This window comes from Lithobates pipiens, unplaced genomic scaffold (assembly GCF_037356315.1).
Source record: "Lithobates pipiens isolate NorthernLeopardFrog02 unplaced genomic scaffold, aLitPip1_a1.2 Scaffold_23, whole genome shotgun sequence".
Lineage (NCBI taxonomy): Eukaryota > Metazoa > Chordata > Amphibia > Anura > Ranidae > Lithobates > Lithobates pipiens.
In genome coordinates this window covers 70,315,021-70,332,435 of record NW_027507785.1, presented here as the reverse complement: position 1 = coordinate 70,332,435, position 17,415 = coordinate 70,315,021, and the positions used below count along the sequence as shown (strand labels likewise).

General features: G+C 42.4%; 1 long non-coding RNA gene across 1 annotated transcript; it reads left to right on the top strand.

The window, feature by feature from the left end:
• Positions 1-536: 536 nt before the first annotated feature.
• LOC143927648 (uncharacterized) lies at positions 537-15,834 on the top strand. The gene is made up of 3 exons (XR_013262291.1): positions 537-1,195; positions 1,509-1,594; positions 15,466-15,834. It is a non-coding gene; the product is annotated as an uncharacterized LOC143927648 (long non-coding RNA).
• The last annotated feature ends 1,581 nt before the right edge of the window (positions 15,835-17,415 follow it).

Below are 17,415 nucleotides of genomic sequence, written 5' to 3'. Positions count from 1 at the left end.
GCGATTTTTATTGTGACTGCGACATTGTGGGGGACCCATCGGACATTTTTGACACATTTTTGGGACCATTGTCATTTATACAGTAATCACTGCTATATAAATGCAGTGATTCCTGTGTAAATGACACTGGCAGTGAAAGGGTTAACCAGTGGGTGGCAGTGTAGGGGTTAAGTGTTCCTAGGGGTGTGTTACTAACTGTGGGGGGGTTGGGCTTTCATTTAGTGTACACTGATCTCTGCTCCAATCACATGGAGCAGAGATCAGCGTCACTAGTTGCTAGGCAGAATGGGAAAATGTTGTTTACACAGCATTTCCTCCATTCGGCCGCTCCGTGAGACGATCGCGGGGATGCCCGCGGCGATCGAGTCCGCGGGTCCCGCGACCGGACTCACGGGGGTCCCGACCAGCGCGGGAGCGCGCCGCCAGCGGCGCGCTCCCGATGGCACGGCGGCATCTAATATTGGACATACATGTACGCCAATATGCCTGCCCGTGCCATTCTGTCGACGTACATCGTCGTGCGCTGGTCGGGAAGTGGTTAATACATCCATAAATGTATTTTATTAAATGCTAGCAGTACATTTAAGTACCTAAATGTATTTTGGTATCAGCCTCTTGCTGTTTCTGTACAGCAGAACTCAGACTTGGAGAGGAAAAAGCAGCATAAGGAGCCAATCAGTTGCGCTGCAGTTTTCATGTGTTAACAAAGAACATGATTATAAATGAATAGAGCAGAATGAGAGAGAGATGAGACCATCAATCTGGTGCTTTTCTTTTCACTGTCCAGTCACAGGTTGGGGGAAGGACAAAACCTGGAACTGTTAGTGAACTGCAGCAGGTAAAAAAAAAACAGGTCTCCTGTCCTGCTAGACAGGACTGTGCTGTGTAGCAGAGCTGTGTAAAACCGAAGGCCGGCTGAACAGAAATACAAATCTTTTGGTAAGTCAACCATCTCCCAGTAAAGTATTATATCTGTGAATGTAACTGGAGTTCACACTTGGATTGTAACTGGTTATATTTAGTGATTTCAGCAGCTCTCTATTATTTGCAATATCCCGCTTTGTCACAAGGTCAGAGTTCTTCTTTAAAGGATAATAATCAGTCTTGTTCTCATCCCACATTAGCCACCAACTGTCCATTCGATGATAAAGAGCGCTCGCTGGACGGTGAGTGATGTCACCAGCATAATCTCAAGGTAAATTATCGCGCAGAAGTGACAATTGTCGCCAGGGAAAGACGTGTGAATTATACCGTTATTAGCAGCCGCCACACACCTCCTAAGGAAATTTTACCATGTAATTACATTAAAGTTGACTATGTATTTGATTTGTTCTGCGGAAAGGGATACTGTAAGACAGTGATGAGTGATCGCCCATGCAGACACGTTTCTAAGACACACTTATGAATACATTTATAAACACGTTTGTCCATGGGAGATATTTTTACAGATCAGTATCTATTATCTAGAGACATTAATGCGTATCATACTTTTTCTTGCTTGGGCACAGGCTTACCCAATAACGCACAAGGTGAGATGAAATGCTGAGTGCAATGACTTATATCAATCAATCTGATTTCATTTTCCTACAGTCAGGTAAGTGGAGATGAATTTTGGTCGTTATTGGGCATTGTAAATATTGATCTGGATTGTACATTTGTTAAAGTAGAATTCCCTTTTTTTTTGTTTTTGTTTTTTGCTATATATTATTTAAAGTTTAAGAGACAAGCATTTTGTGCTTCAATGCGTATTTAAATGTAAATGAAGGGTGGATTGTTCCTGGAACATTACTATCTATCGTTTTACTAAGTAATCATGCATAACTTTTAGAATATTTATCTATAATCCAGAGCTCTCACCTGCAGTAAAACCTTTTCACCACTAGCTGTCCTCAAGCTTCTGGGTTCAATGACAGTCAGTGTAATTCTCCCCTCTTCCTGTGAGCCCAGGCTGTCATGGACCCACCCTAGGTAAGTGTCATCATGTAGCCAGGGCTCAGAGTATAAGTGCACTACAGCATTACATTATTAACCTGGCACCGCACTGTGCACCAGAAGACCAGTGTGGACTTGTGATATCATTTTACCGACTAGAAACTCCTAAAAAAAAAAGGTATGTATATTTATTATTGAAAATAATAGGAACCAAGGAAAGGGAGGGTGTGTGTAGGGGGTAAGGAGGGGTAAGTGTGCAGGAGACTATATAAAAGGAACCAAAGGCAATTAGACAAGTTTTTTTTTAGCTTATCCAATCACTTGCACCTCCACAAGAGTGGCTGGCCAACAGGCATCTGTTGAATACATAATACATAAGCAGAGGATTGTCACCCAATCCAGCCCGAAACAGCCATATTATGAGGTATCTTCCATCTTACAGGATTATCACCAGCCAAATGTAACAATTCAATGCCTGTAGGCACGTGTAATGCGGCCTCACTGCACAGGTGGCGCTGTGATGGCTACTGCCATGCAAGGAGGACAGGAGGAACTCTTGTTCCTCTGAGGCCTCTGAAGGTGTCATCAAGGGAGCAGCTGTCTGACCGGAAGGCTGCTGCCCTGGATGATCCTGGTGACCATCTTAAGTGTAGGCAGTGCTAATAAATGGCACTCTCTCACTGCAGTTGGTGCACATTTGCAAAGTAGAGGTCAAGGGCAGGAACCTGCTAGTTAGGGACAGAGTGTCTAGTGTAGGGAAAGGTTCCAGTGGAGGAGGGACAGAGTGGGAACTGCACACCTTTGTCGCCAGCCAGGAGCCCTTCCCATCTTCAGTTGCGTTGCCGCCAGAGCGTCTTCCAGCCACCTCCTTTGTCAGATGTTGCCAGGCATCTTAAGCTGTTTAGAGTGTCTTCTGTAATACTGAGACTGCTGTGCCAGGCTCCCCCATGTTACACAGATCCTGTAACCAAATTGGCACTATGTCAGTGAAGAGTAATTGGGAACAATTCCAATCAGTACCTGTTTTCCAGTATGCCAGATTGATGTTTCCCCTGAGTGTAATTGGCCAACAGGAATTTGTCTGCCCTCTAGACATGGGGTCACTACATGATATAGCCACAAATAACCAGATTAGGTAACTGTCATCTCCTGTCTAAGGGCAGCTTAAAGTAGAACTGTGGCCAGGATATGGGCATTCAAAAATGTGCACATTCTTTACAAGCAGTGAATACAATTTAAAATAACTCCCCACTGACCTCTGTAGCTACAAATACTCTGGATCAATTCATCTTTGAAGTTCACAAGAGGGCTCAACACAGTATAAAACTTGGATGAACAAGTTGGAGAAAACAGAGTCCATCCAGGTTTTATCCTGTGCTGAGATGAAAGAAGAGTGGTGTTTTCACCGAAATACATTGACTGTTTCTATATCATTTATTTACCAACAATTCAAATTATCTTGGACACCTTCATCAGTTTTTGGTCTTGTGGTCCTTTCTGTATTTCTAAGTTGTTGGGTGCCCATTGAGGTGAGCCTTCCTGTGTGGGCATCACCTCACCAGAACTACTGAGCTTGTTTAAAGATTTCCTTTATTTGAATGTATGTACAAGTTGTTGGTTTGACCTATAGTGCAAATTTTGGTATGGGACCTGTAGTCATTTCTATTAATCTAGAGCAGTAGTTGTTAACTCATGAGGTATAGAGAACCTCAGCTTCGGCCCTTGACATCACCAAACATACATATGTTGAACATCACGTTCAACATATGTAACACTACAGAACCCCATAAGTGGACATACCATAGGACAGTGATGGCGAACCTTGGCACCCCAGATGTTTTGGAACTACATTTCCTATGATGCTCAACTACACTGCAGAGTGCATGAGCATCATGGGAAATGTAGTTCCAAAACATCTGGGGTGCCAAGGTTCACCATCACTGCCATAGGAAATGGTCAGAGAACTCATGAGGTATAGAGAACCTCAGCTGCGGCCCTTGACATCACCAAACATACATATGCTGAACATCATGTTCAACATATGTAACACTACAGAAGGCCATCGGTGGACATACCATAGGAAATGGTCAGAGACATGCTATGGGTGTGGCTGGAGACTGGGGACATGGTGCAGGATACAACAGAATTTGGCTACATGTTACAAGAGACTGCTAGACATCACTGTCATTGCCGTTCCTTTAGAAATCAATGCTCACACTACCGACTGCTTGGGTCAGCAAGTATCAAAAGGCTATATATGGCCCTTGGGCCACAGGTTAGGCATCAGGAATCTAGAAGTTTATTTCTTTCTTACTTACACCAGAAATGTTTTTTTACAGGTAAATTAATTTCCAATCTAATTACTGTGCGTTTGCCTCGGCAGTCACAGCAATTCAATCATCCCCTCTACTGTACCTCTTCCCTGTAGACAGTAGTTAGTAGCCATTTTGTTCAGCTGGAGCTAGGCGAATATCCATGAGAATGAAGCTTATCAGCTCCCCATGAGCCAGTATCTCACGAGTGCTATTCATGTCAGATTTCACGTTTCATGAATATTAGCTCTTTTATATCGCTTCCCATTGTAGCGAGTCCTTGTTCGTCTTCTACTGCGCTGCCAGGCGCACAAATCCTGTGCTGTTTGTGATGTATTATTTAGAAAAAGCCCTTGTTATTGTTTAGTCAATACGTATAAAAAGGCTTTGTGTCCTTTATCGAGGTTCATGTTTAACAGCGCGGTCTGTGGGAGCCGCGCACGTCTCGAGCACCGACTCCTGCAATTGTCTGGCCCGTGCATTTGATACTATTGATCTCCTGCTAAAAGATGTTCCTTTTCCTTTTGGGTTTTAAATCTTATTCAATTATTCCCCTGGAGCCGATAGGTCTGAAGCTCTCTTAGCATTAACTCGCACAGCGAGGGGAGCGTCAGGAGGCTGTGTAACCTGGCACCGAGCACAGGGGTTACCACACTCTCTTATACCTCTGGGGGCCCCGGCGGGCTGAGTGTGAAAGACGATCACATGTCAACATATCTCATGGATTTCTCTCTAGCTTACACCATCTCATTCATCCAGAGACGGTGAAATAAAACCAACTTTCAAAGGCAGAGGGTACTGTCTCTGCTTTATCAAAATGTCTGTGGTACAGATTACCTCAGAAGGCCTGTGTTGCTCATGGCAACCTGAGCTTCCCCTGCAGTCTTCCATTGCAGAATATGAATGAGGGAATCCGAATCTGTTGCTATGGGCAACATAGACTGTGAGTGACAGTTCTTCCTGAATATAAAATCTGCTTTTTTTGGCAGCAAGTGAAATAAAACCAACTTTCAAAGGTGGAGGGTACTGTCTCTACTTTATCAAAATGTCTGTGGTACATATTACCTAAGAAGGCCTGTTTTGCCTATAATTCAGGGTTGTTCTGCTATAGCAGCCACATCACCTCTTAAAGGCTCAAAAAGTGTTGGTTTATCTTAAAATCTATACATTTTTATTATTAACTACTTCAGCCCCGGAAGGATTTACCCCCTTAATAACCAGGCCATTTTTTGAGATACGGCACTGTGTTGTTTTTGACTGAGAATTGCACGGTCGTGTGATGCTGTACACAAACAAAATTGATGCCCCTTTTCCCCACAAATAGAGCTTTCTTTTGGTGGTATTTGATCACCTCTGCGATTTTTATTTTTTGCGCTATAAACAAAAAAAGACAGACAATTTTGAAAAAAAAAACTATATTTTTTACTTTTTGCTATAATAAATATCCCAAAAAAGAAATAAAAAAATGTCTTCATCAGTTTAGGCCAATTTGTATTCTTCTACATATTTTTGTGACAAACAGCCGCTCGGACAAGCGGCATCACACGCTAGGCTTGTGCGTTGCGCTCCAAGTCTCTCGTCACGCCAGGCGGACGCCTACCTTGCGTCCAACTTCGATCCACACCACTCAGCGTGCACCGCACCTCCGTCCCAGAGTCTGATTCATCACACGGAGTAGGACTGAACACCTCCCCTCCACTCCACAGGCTCAGCGCGGCGGCGCCCCAGTCCCGCAGTCCACCCATTAACAGTGAGTGACTTCAGGAACACAGTTCCATTTATCTGCATTTGATTAACTCCTGCTTTTCCCCTTTCTGGGGGAGGATTGTTCTCAATCACCAAGTCCCCATGTTCTAGCTAATTGGTGGCAGTGCAGCTTTTTTATTATCTTAAAGTCACAAACAAAAGACTTCAGGGGTGATTTATCGCTAAACATCTGTCAGTTTACATTCTTTACGATCGATGGATTTTGTGCTTTTAAGATCCCAGGAGGATCAGATGTCTTTGTCATTGTTTTTTTTATATTTAATAAATGATCTTTATGTGTTTTTTCATATCATATCACAAGTTTCTTTGTTGCGCTGTTTCTTGATTGTTTGTTTTTTGCATGTTTCTAAGTGTCTGGGGGCGTGGCTGTGTGTGACATCACACTAATCGCTGCTCCCGATGACAGGGAGCAGACGATCAATGTGCTGTCATTAGGCATAACGGGGAGATGCTGTTTACATCGGCATCTCCCCGTTCTTGAGCTCTGTGACATGATCACGAGTATCCCCGCGGCAATCGAGTCCGTGGGACCCGTGGGCACGTTCACGGAGCTCGTGGCAGGCACGAGCGCGGTACGTTACTTTGCCCAGCCGTGCCATTCTGCCGACGTATAAGTACAGGAGCCAGTCGGGAACCGGTTAAAGGACCATACCCGCCCCCACCAAGATGTACATAAGGTGGGGTAGGTGGAAGCTTTTAGCCCAGTGAGGCCAGCCAGGCATACACTGAGACCACCTTAAATGGATATGTTAAATCTACCTGACAGGTAGTTCAGGATAAGCCAGAAGGACAGGAGTGACCAAAAGTAAACAAAACTCATAGGTACACCAGAGAGTATCTAGAATAACTTTTGGCTTAAGGTCCCATGTGGTTGCTGCAGCATTCCTCCATAGGCTGACCATTTGGAGGGATGCCACATGGGACCTTAAGCCAAAAGTTGTTCCTGGCTGGCCTTACTGGGCTAAAGCTTCCACCCCCCCCCCCCCACATTATGTACATCCTGGTGGGGGGTATGGTCCTTTCACAGAAACGATGGCGGCTGAACATTTTTAATGCTTTTATGTGATGTGTCCTTTTATGCTGCAGTTTGGGAACACTATCACATTTATACTACCTGCAGAGCTATCCTTGAAGAAGGAGCTAATTGACTCTGAAATGCGTCAGTAATGCTTACGCAATCTCTATAACTAGATATACATATTGTATTGATTTTGTACCCTTTTTACTGTGTATTACTTTTCGTATACTACTTTTATATGAAGTTAATAATAAAAATGTATAGATTTTAAGACAACCCAACACCGTTTGAGCCTTTAAAGTCCCACTCAATGGGGGAAAACCTTTTTACATAATTGTGTTGCCCATAGCAACCAGAACTTCCTGTGTCATCTTCCATAAGAGAATGTGAAGGGGAATCCAATATGTTGCTATGGGCAACACAGACTGTGTGTTCTTTCCCCAGAAACTTTCATTAATGGCTGTATGTTTTTACCTCAGAAAATGTACTTTTTGTTGACAGGAATATTGATGCACAATTTTTTGTGCCAAACAGCTTTTACTTTTAAGACAAAAAACAAAAATTGTATGCACAGATATATCAGCTTACCAGCCCTTAGATGAGGTGGGTGTATTACCTTTCTTTTTTTATTCATCCAGAGACATCGTGTGTGGGCTCCATCGAACTTTTTCCGTCAGAATTTACGAAAAACAAAGTTTGAGAGCAGGATCTAAAATTTTCCGACAACAAAATCCGATCATTTAAATTCCGATCGTGTGTAGACAATTCCAACGGACAAAGTTCCACCCTGCTCAGAATAAATTAAGAGACCACAGCTATTGGCTACTGGCCCATTTATAGTATTGTAGGTCACTTCGTTAAGAACGATCTAATTTTCCAACAACTTTGTCCGACCGTGTGTATGCAAGACAAGTTTGGCACAAAATCCGTTGGAAAAAAATCTGATGGATTTTGTTGTCGGAATGTCCGACCGTGTGTACAAGGCATTAAGCATTTTTGTGGTGCTTTTGCTGTGCTTTAGTGCAGTTTTCGCTGCGCTTTTGCGCCATTAGCGGTGCGCTTTTTTTAACCTCTGACCTTAAAAAAAGGAAAATAGAGCCATTTTTGCAGCGCTTTTGAATCGCTTTGGAAGCGTTTCCCATTAATTTCAATGGACAAGGGTGTTTTTGAGCCGCTTTTTAAAGTGCTCCAAACATGCCCCCAAAGATGCTGCTTGCAGGACTTTTTGCACCGCCCCAGTGTGAAAGCATCCATTGAAATGAATCAGAAGCAATTTTCAGGCGCTTTTAAGGTGCTATTTTGAGTGCAAAAGCATATCTAAAGCCATAAAGCAAAAATTGTATGTAAAGCTATATCAGCATACCAATCCTTAGAAAGGGTGGCTAAGGTACATGGTACCTTAGAAGGCCCGTATTGCCCATAGCAAGCTGAACTTCATATGTAGTCTCCCATAGCAGACTGTAAACAGGGGAATCTGATCTGTTGCTATGGGAGACCCAGACAGCGTGAGGTAATTTTTTCCTCAGAAACGATGAATGATGACTATATGTTTTTACCTAAGAAAAAAATTGCTTTTTAGGTGACAGGAATATCAGTGCACACATTTTGTGATAAATAGCCTTTACTGTATTCATAAAGCCAAAAAGCAAAAATTGTATGTAGAGGAATATCAGCTTACTGGTCCTTAGATGAGATGGCTGAGGTACATGTTACCTCAAAAGGCCTGTATTGCCCATAGCAACCTTAACTTCCTGTGTAGTCTCCTATGGCAGACTGTGGGCAGGGGACTCTGATCTGTTGCTGTGGGCAACACAGACTGTGTGAGGCAGTTCTCCCTTCAGAAACTTTAATTAATGACAGAATGGTTTTGCTTGTGAAAATTAGCTTTTTGGTTACAGGAATATAAACTTGTGTATTTTTATGAAAAATGTTTTTTACTGCATCTAAAGCCAATAACCAAAAATTATATGTACAGTTATATCAGCTTACCAGTCCTTAGATTAGGCGGCTGAGGTACATGTTACCTCAGAAGGCCTGTGTTGCCCATAACAACCTAAACTTCCTGTGTAGTCTCCTGCATAGTTTTTACTGCAGCTAAAGCCAAAAAAAAATTGTATGTACAGTCATATCAGCTTACCAGTTCTTAGAGGAGGTGGCTGAGGTACATGTTACCTCAGAAGGCCTGTGTAGCCCATAACAACCTAAACTTCCTGCGTAGCCTCCTGCATAGTTTTTACTGCAGCTAAAGCCCAAAAAAATTTTTATATACAGTCATATCAGCTTACCAGTTCTTAGATGAGGGGGCTCAGCTGTATTACTTTTCTTTTTTTCGTTCATCCAGAGACACTGAAATAAAACCAAGGGTTCTTTCTTTTATATGAAGTTAATAATAAAAATGTATAGATTTTAAGACAAACCAACACTTTTTGAGCCTTTAAAGTCCCACTCAATGGGGGAAAACCTTTTTACATAATTGTGTTGCCCATAGCAACCTGAGCTTCCTGTGTCATCTTCAATAGGAGAATGTGAAGGGGGAAATCCAATATGTTGCTATGGGCAACACAGACTGTGTGTTCTTTCCCCAGAAACTTTCATCAATGGCTGTATGTTTTTACCTCAGAAAATGTACTTTTTGTTGACAGGAATATTGATGCACAATTTTTTGTGACAAACAGCTTTTACTTTTAAGACAAAAAACAAAAATTGTATGCACAGATATATCAGCTTACCAGCCCTTAGATGAGGTGGGTGTATTACCTTTCTTTTTTTATTCATCCAGAGACAGTGAAGTAAAACTAGCTTTCAAAGGTGGAGGGCACTGTCTTTGCTTCATCAAAATGTCTGTGGTACATGTTACCTCAGAAGGCCTGTGTTATCTATAGCAACCCAAACATCCAGTGTAGTCTCCCATAGCAGAATGTGAATGCGAAAGCCAATCGGTTGCTATTAGCGACACAGATGGCGTGAAGTAATTTTCCCCTTGGACACTTTCATTAATGACAATATGTTTTTACCTCAGAAAATTTGCTTTTTTTTGGTAACAGAAATATCAATACATACATTTTTTAGATAAATGGCCTTTAGACCCCTTTCACACTGAGGAGCTCAAACTGCCCATGAAACTTTATGCCCTGTACACACGGTCGGACTTTCCGACGGAAAATATGTGATCGGATCGTGTTGTCGGAAAATCCGATCGTGTGTGGGCTCCATCAAACTTTTTCCGTCAGAATTTACGAAAAACAAAGTTTGAGAGCAGGATCTAAAATTTTCCGACAACAAAATCCGATCATTTAAATTCCAATCGTGTGTAGACAATTCCAACGGACAAAGTTCCACCCTGCTCAGAATAAATTAAGAGACCACAGCTATTGGCTACTGGCCCATTTATAGTATTGTAGGTCACTTCGTTAAGAACGATCTGTTTTTCCAACAACTTTGTCCGACCATGTGTATGCAAGACAAGTTTGGCACAAAATCAGTCGGAAAAAAATCTGATGGATTTTTTTGTCGAAATGTCCGACCGTGTGTACAAGGCATTAAGCATTTTTGTGGTGCTTTTGCTGTGCTTTAGTGCAGTTTTCGCTGCGCTTTTGCGCTGTTAGCGGTGCGCTTTTTTAACATCTGACCTTAAAAAAAGAAAAATAGAGCCATTTTTGCAGCGCTTTTGAATCGCTTTGGAAGCGTTTCCCATTAATTTCAATGGACAGGGGTGTTTTTGAGATGCTTTTTAAAGTGCTCCAAACATGCCCCCAAAGATGCTGCTTGCAGGACTTTTTGCACCGCCCCAGTGTGAAAGCATCCATTGAAATGAATCAGAAGCAATTTTCAGGTGCTTTTAAGGTGCTATTTTGAGTGCAAAAGCATATCTAAAGCCATAAAGCAAAAATTGTATGTAAAGCTATATCAGCATACCAATCCTTAGAAAGGGTGGCTAAGGTACATGGTACCTTAGAAGGCCCGTATTGCCCATAGCAAACTGAACTTCATATGTAGTCTCCCATAGCAGACTGTAAACAGGGGAATCTGATCTGTTGCTATGGGAGACCCAGACAGCGTGAGGTAATTTTTTCCTCAGAAACGATGAATGATGACCATATGTTTTTTCCTAAGAAAAAATAGCTTTTTAGGTGACAGGAATATCAGTGCACACATTTTGTGATAACTAGCTTTTACTGTATACATAAAGTGAAAAAGCAAAAATTGTATGTACAGGAATAACAACTTACTGGTCCTTAGATGAGATGGCTGAGGTACATGTTACCTCAAAAGGCCTGTATTGCCCATAGCAACCTTAACTTCCTGTGTAGTCTCCTATGGCAGACTGTGGGCAGGGGAATTTGATCTGTTGCTGTGGGCAACACAGACTGTGTGAGGCAGTTCTCCCTTCAGAAACTTTAATTAATGACAGAATGGTTTTGCTTGTGAAAATTAGCTTTTTGGTTACAGGAATATAAACTTGTGTATTTTTATGAAAAATGTTGTTTACTGCATCTAAAGCCAATAACCAAAAATTATATGTACAGTTTTATCAGCTTACCAGTCCTTAGATGAGGCGGCTGAGGTACATGTTACCTCAGAAGGCCTGTGTTGCCCATAACAACCTAATATTCCTGTGTAGTCTCCTGCATAGTTTTTACTGCAGCTAAAGCCAAAAAAAATTGTATGTACAGTCATATCAGCTTACCAGTTCTTAGAGGAGGTGGCTGAGGTACATGTTACCTCAGAAGGCCTGTGTTGCCCATAACAACCTAAACTTCCTGCGTAGCCTCCTGCATAGTTTTTACTGCAGCTAAAGCCCAAAAAAATTGTATATACAGTCATATCAGCTTACCAGTTCTTAGATGAGGGGGCTCAGCTGTATTACTTTTCTTTTTTTCGTTCATCCAGAGACACTGAAATAAAACCAAGGGTTCTTTCTTTTATATGAAGTTAATAATAAAAATGTATAGATTTTAAGACAAACCAACACTTTTTGAGCCTTTAAAGTCCCACTCAATGGGGGAAAACCTTTTTACATAATTGTGTTGCCCATAGCAACCTGAGCTTCCTGTGTCATCTTCAATAGGAGAATGTGAAGGGGGAAATCCAATATGTTGCTATGGGCAACACAGACTGTGTGTTCTTTCCCCAGAAACTTTCATCAATGGCTGTATGTTTTTACCTCAGAAAATGTACTTTTTGTTGACAGGAATATTGATGCACAATTTTTTGTGACAAACAGCTTTTACTTTTAAGACAAAAAACAAAAATTGTATGCACAGATATATCAGCTTACCAGCCCTTAGATGAGGTGGGTGTATTACCTTTCTTTTTTTATTCATCCAGAGACAGTGAAGTAAAACTAGCTTTCAAAGGTGGAGGGCACTGTCTTTGCTTCATCAAAATGTCTGTGGTACATGTTACCTCAGAAGGCCTGTGTTATCTATAGCAACCCAAACATCCAGTGTAGTCTCCCATAGCAGAATGTGAATGCGAAAGCCAATCGGTTGCTATTAGCGACACAACCTGAACTTCCTGTGTCATCTTCAATAGGAGAATGTGAAGGGGGAATCCAATATGTTGCTATGGGCAACACAGACTGTGTGTTCTTTCCCCAGAATCTTTCATTAATGGCTGTATGTTTTTACCTCAGAAAATTTACTTTTTGTTGACAGGAATATCGATGCACAATTTTTGGTGACAAACAGCTTTTACTGCATCTAAAGCCAAAAAACAAAACTTCTATGTACAGGTATATCAGCCTGTCAACAATACCTCAGAAGCCCTGTGTTGCCCATAGAAACCTGAACTTACAGCGCAGTCTCCCATAGTAGAATATAAATGGGGGAATCCAATCTGTTGTCATGGGCGACCCAGACATTGTGAACCATTTTTTCCCTTGCATACTTTAATTATGGGCCATCTGTTTTTACTGTTTTTATTAATGTTTAATATTGATACACAAATATTTCTGATAAATAGCCTTTAGTGCATATCTAAAGCCAAAAAGCAAACACTGTATGCACAGGTATATCAGCTTATCAGTCCTTGGAAGAGGTCTATTACCTTTCTTTTTTTTATCCATCCAGAGCCAGTGAAGTAAAACTTTCAAAGATGGAGGGTCCTGTCTCTGCTTTATAAAAATGTCTGTGGTCCTGTGTAGTTTCCCATAGCAAAATGTTAATGAGGGAATCCAGTCTGTTGCTATGGGCAACACAGACTGTGTGATACAGTTGTTTTTACTTCAGAAAATTAGCTTTTTGGTCACAAGAATATTGATTTTGTCACAATTGTTTGTGACAAATATCTTTTACTGTATATAAAGCCAACAACTAAAATTGTATGTACAGGTACAGTACATCTTAGATGAGGTGGCTTTTTTTTTTTTTTGTCTCAAGCCTTTTACCTTTTTTTTCCGTCCGCAGGTTGTTCTTAGTGCTGTTAGGAGATGCTATTCTCTATCAAGACGTAATTTAGGTCCTGTACTGCAGCGGCCTCCAACCTTTTTGGCACCAGGGATCTCTTTTAGTGTAGCCAATTCTTTCACGGACTGGGGGGGAGGGGGATGCCGGAAGGAGAAGGCGTTCACGGAGTCTCACAAATATAAAGGAGACTGCACTATAATGATTACAGTGCCCCTTTACAGTGCAGTCGTCTTTATAGTCCCTACACTGCCCTTTGTAGTCCCCCCCCATACACACATCGCAGTGCCCCTTGCAGTCATTCCCCCCCCCCCCCCCCCCCCCGTTACAGGCCTATTTGCAGTCATGGCCCCCATCTCAGTCCTCGCTGCAATCATGACCCCCATCACAGTCCTCCTTGCAGTCATGACCCCCATCACAGTCTTTCCTGTCTTGCCCCCCTCTTTCTTCTTTAAAATCACAGTGCCCCTTTTAATCCCTGCCTCCCCTGCAGCGCTTTATCTTTTAACCAGTTAGCAGCCTGTGTCTATTCTCTCATGTCTCCTGACTGGCCGCCAATGTCAGCCTATTGGCAAGGCAGGGGGTGGAAGCAGCTGCAGATCAGGACAGAGAGCGGGAGCGGCCACACTTATATTAACAAGTGGGTGATTACCCGCTTGTTATTATGAAAAGTCTCTCTGTCCCAATCTGCAGCTGCTTCCGCCCCGTCTTGCTAATAGGCTGACATGGGAGGCTGGTCAGGAGACATGAGAGAATATTAGAAACAAGCTGCTAAATGGCCCTGTGTCCATGACAGGACTTTTTGCTGTGTGATGGTGGCCTGCTTAACAACAGGCCATGGACCGGTACCGGTCTGTGGTCCGGTGGTTGGTGACCCCTGCTTTACTAAATTTCATAGTGATTCTAATAACAGCCATTGCTTAGGCCTTGAAAAAGGTGGGAGGCTCTTATTCCCTGAAACGCGTTGTCTGCATCTGATGCTGTTAACTAATACATTTTTCGAAAAAAACTTTTTTTAAGTGATACAATCCTTTGTACCAGGTGCTCCATATACATCCAAGAGTTGATCGCCCGTTGAATGAATTGTTTATCGTGATCACAAAGGTAGGGGCCTAGGACATGGTCCACATACCCTGAAGGAACTTTACCAAGACTGGAGTAGCCAGAATCTATAGCAGTTGTCCATTGAATTTGCAACCAATCAGCTTCTGGCTTTCATTTTTATTTGATTTCATTTTGATGTTCTAAATGCAGGAAAAATGATCTGGGAAGTATCTGGGTTTGCTTCCCATTTCACTTTTTCTTGCATTTAAATGTTCCTGCTTTAGACGCATTTAGGCCCACTGGGGTGCATGGGGTTCTGGCGTTTAGCTGCAGGGGGAGGGCACAGGTACACCATCCACCACGGCTGCTGCTGCCACCTATAAAACCCTATTAGAGGCTGACAGCTAGAAAGTGCACCCAGTGGTATATCCATTTAGGGCAGTATGCCCAGGGAGAAACATGCTGAATGCAGACTCTTTGTATTCTGGGCATTTGTCCCTGGACGCACACTGCATTAAATGTACAGCTAGGTGCACCATCCAACCACAGCAGCTATCAGCAACTGTCAGCTGTCAGCCTCTCATAGAGTTTGACAGGCCACTGACAGTGGGCCTGGATGTTTTCCGTGTCCTTTGCCCATGGCTAAATGCCAGAGCCCCACGCATCAGGGCTAAACACCGTGTATGCATGAGGCTCAAATATGTCTAATCGGATCCTGGCTGCACAGAATTCTATTCCTTCTTCTTCACTAGGCAGAAAAAAAACTGGGCAGCAGGAAGCAGGCTGAGGGGTTATAGCCAGAGGGACTGCCCCCTTGGTGAAGCTATACAGTTCTGCTGTTTTTGCATGTATTACATGTTCTGCCAATCCTCTCCTGAAGGTGGCGTGATAACCTACGGTCAAGATTTAAAGGAGCTGTGTCCATCAATGAACTACAGAGAAAGGGATTTTACGGTGAATACAAAATCCTATTTTTCTCTAATTGCAGGTAAACGCACAGTGTGAATGATACCATTGAAAAAAAACATTACATGCATTTATTGTCAGGACTGGGCTCAGCCTTCCACAGTTACTCAGCTGTTGATGATATCCTGCTCGTCAGTCTTGCCTACTTAAGCTGTTCAGCCCAGTGAATCTCTGCCTTCGCTTTGGTCAACGTCACAGAAACTCCTGCGATCCTGTTCAAGACTTGCTTTGCTGACATCCCTTCTGGCTCCAGATCCTGCTTGCTATTCCACTACATTGATCCCTAACTTCTGGCTTGGCTGACTATCCGTTCCAGTTACTGAACTTTGGCTATGTTTTGACTACGTTTGTTCTTTTTACTTTTATTATTAAACAAGTGTGATTAACTGTACTTCTGTCTCAGCCTGATTTAATGGTTTCTGATATTTATATATAGAAGTGTCCTCTAAACTCAAATAAAAGCAGGTTTGACAATGTCAGCATGAATGAGGCCTAACTGAACAAGCTTAAGATAGAAGCTGAATGGTTACTATGCACAGATACTTCCATTTTAGAAAATTCCCCCCATTATACTTTCACCATTGATCTGTTTCGTTAAAGCAAAACACACTTCACTGTCTATCCATCAGAACCAATTCTCACTTCTATCAATCCAGCTTTATAGCACACATGTTAAAATGTATTTTGAACCTGGTGATTCTGCCAGTAACGTGCTAGCAACAGGGCAGGACGGGTGAATGCTGGCTATGGGAGTTTTTCAGGCAGGCTTTCCGAGTAGTGAAAATGGTTGTTCAAGGAAGCACAGTTCATTTTTATCCACTGGTGCCCCTTAACTGCATAAGTAGTTTTTTTGTAAAGGTGAACTAACCCTTTAAAGTCCAACTTTTGTCTCCAAACCCCTGCCTAAAGGCCCCCTAGTGTTTATTACATGCTTAATATTTTTAAAACTTTATCCAGTCATATGACCCACAGGATCCATACATGTATTATTAAACTGTGAGTGCAGGTTGCCATGATGATGCCCCCTCAATGGATCTATGGCCCCCTGTTCTCAAAACAGGACTGAGGACATCTTGTGGTAAAGAAGAGGTACTGTGGTGGGAGACAGCCCCTGAGTGAATGTAAGTACTGCAGCCAGAAATTATTATTATTATTTAGATGGAAAAAAAATCCTCTGTTTGGACTTTAACCTCTAAGGCTCTGTTCACAAATAGGCAGCCGCGGGTTTGTGCCTGGGGTCTGGTACATCCCTGTTCACCGTTTCAGGTGCGAATCAGGTCAGAATGTTTGCCTGAATTTGCACTTAAATCGGACCCAAAAATCGTATATCAAGTATAAACAGATCCACTGTCACAGTTCAGACTTGTGTCACTGGTTGCTAGGATGCTTGCAGCCTACATCCTAGCAACCAATGAAATAAATACAAAATGCAATTATAAAGTTAACACACAACACGCCTCCTGATAACTCTGACCTGTCTCTGTACGCCAACTAAAACTGGGTACACAGTGTTTTTTATTTTCATTCAGCCAGCGGGCTGCAGATTCCTGCATCAATACAAGTGATTACATTGTTTTTTGACAGTGAGGGCTCTCTGCTGTCAGAATACACGGATCAGCTCTGCAAAGAAATTGACAAAAAGTTATTAGTCTGCCATATTCCTGCCAGGTTAGTACAAAAACATTCTACTAGTGTGTGGCCAGCTTCAGGCTTATGTCACATTGGCAGTTCATCCCCTGGCAACACTCATTGGTGACACCTTGCCAGGGGCAGAATTAACAAGTACAGCTCCAATTTACCCAATGGACATCCCTCCCTTGCTAGCAATTGAGATTTTGCAGTGTTCAACACGGGAGCAAAGTTGCTCCTTTGCTGGCCAGAACTTTGCAAACTCTCAATTGCTAGCAAGTGAGTGGCCTTATGGGAGAAAGTTAGTGAACTCATAGTGATTCTACTAATAGAGAAGTATAAC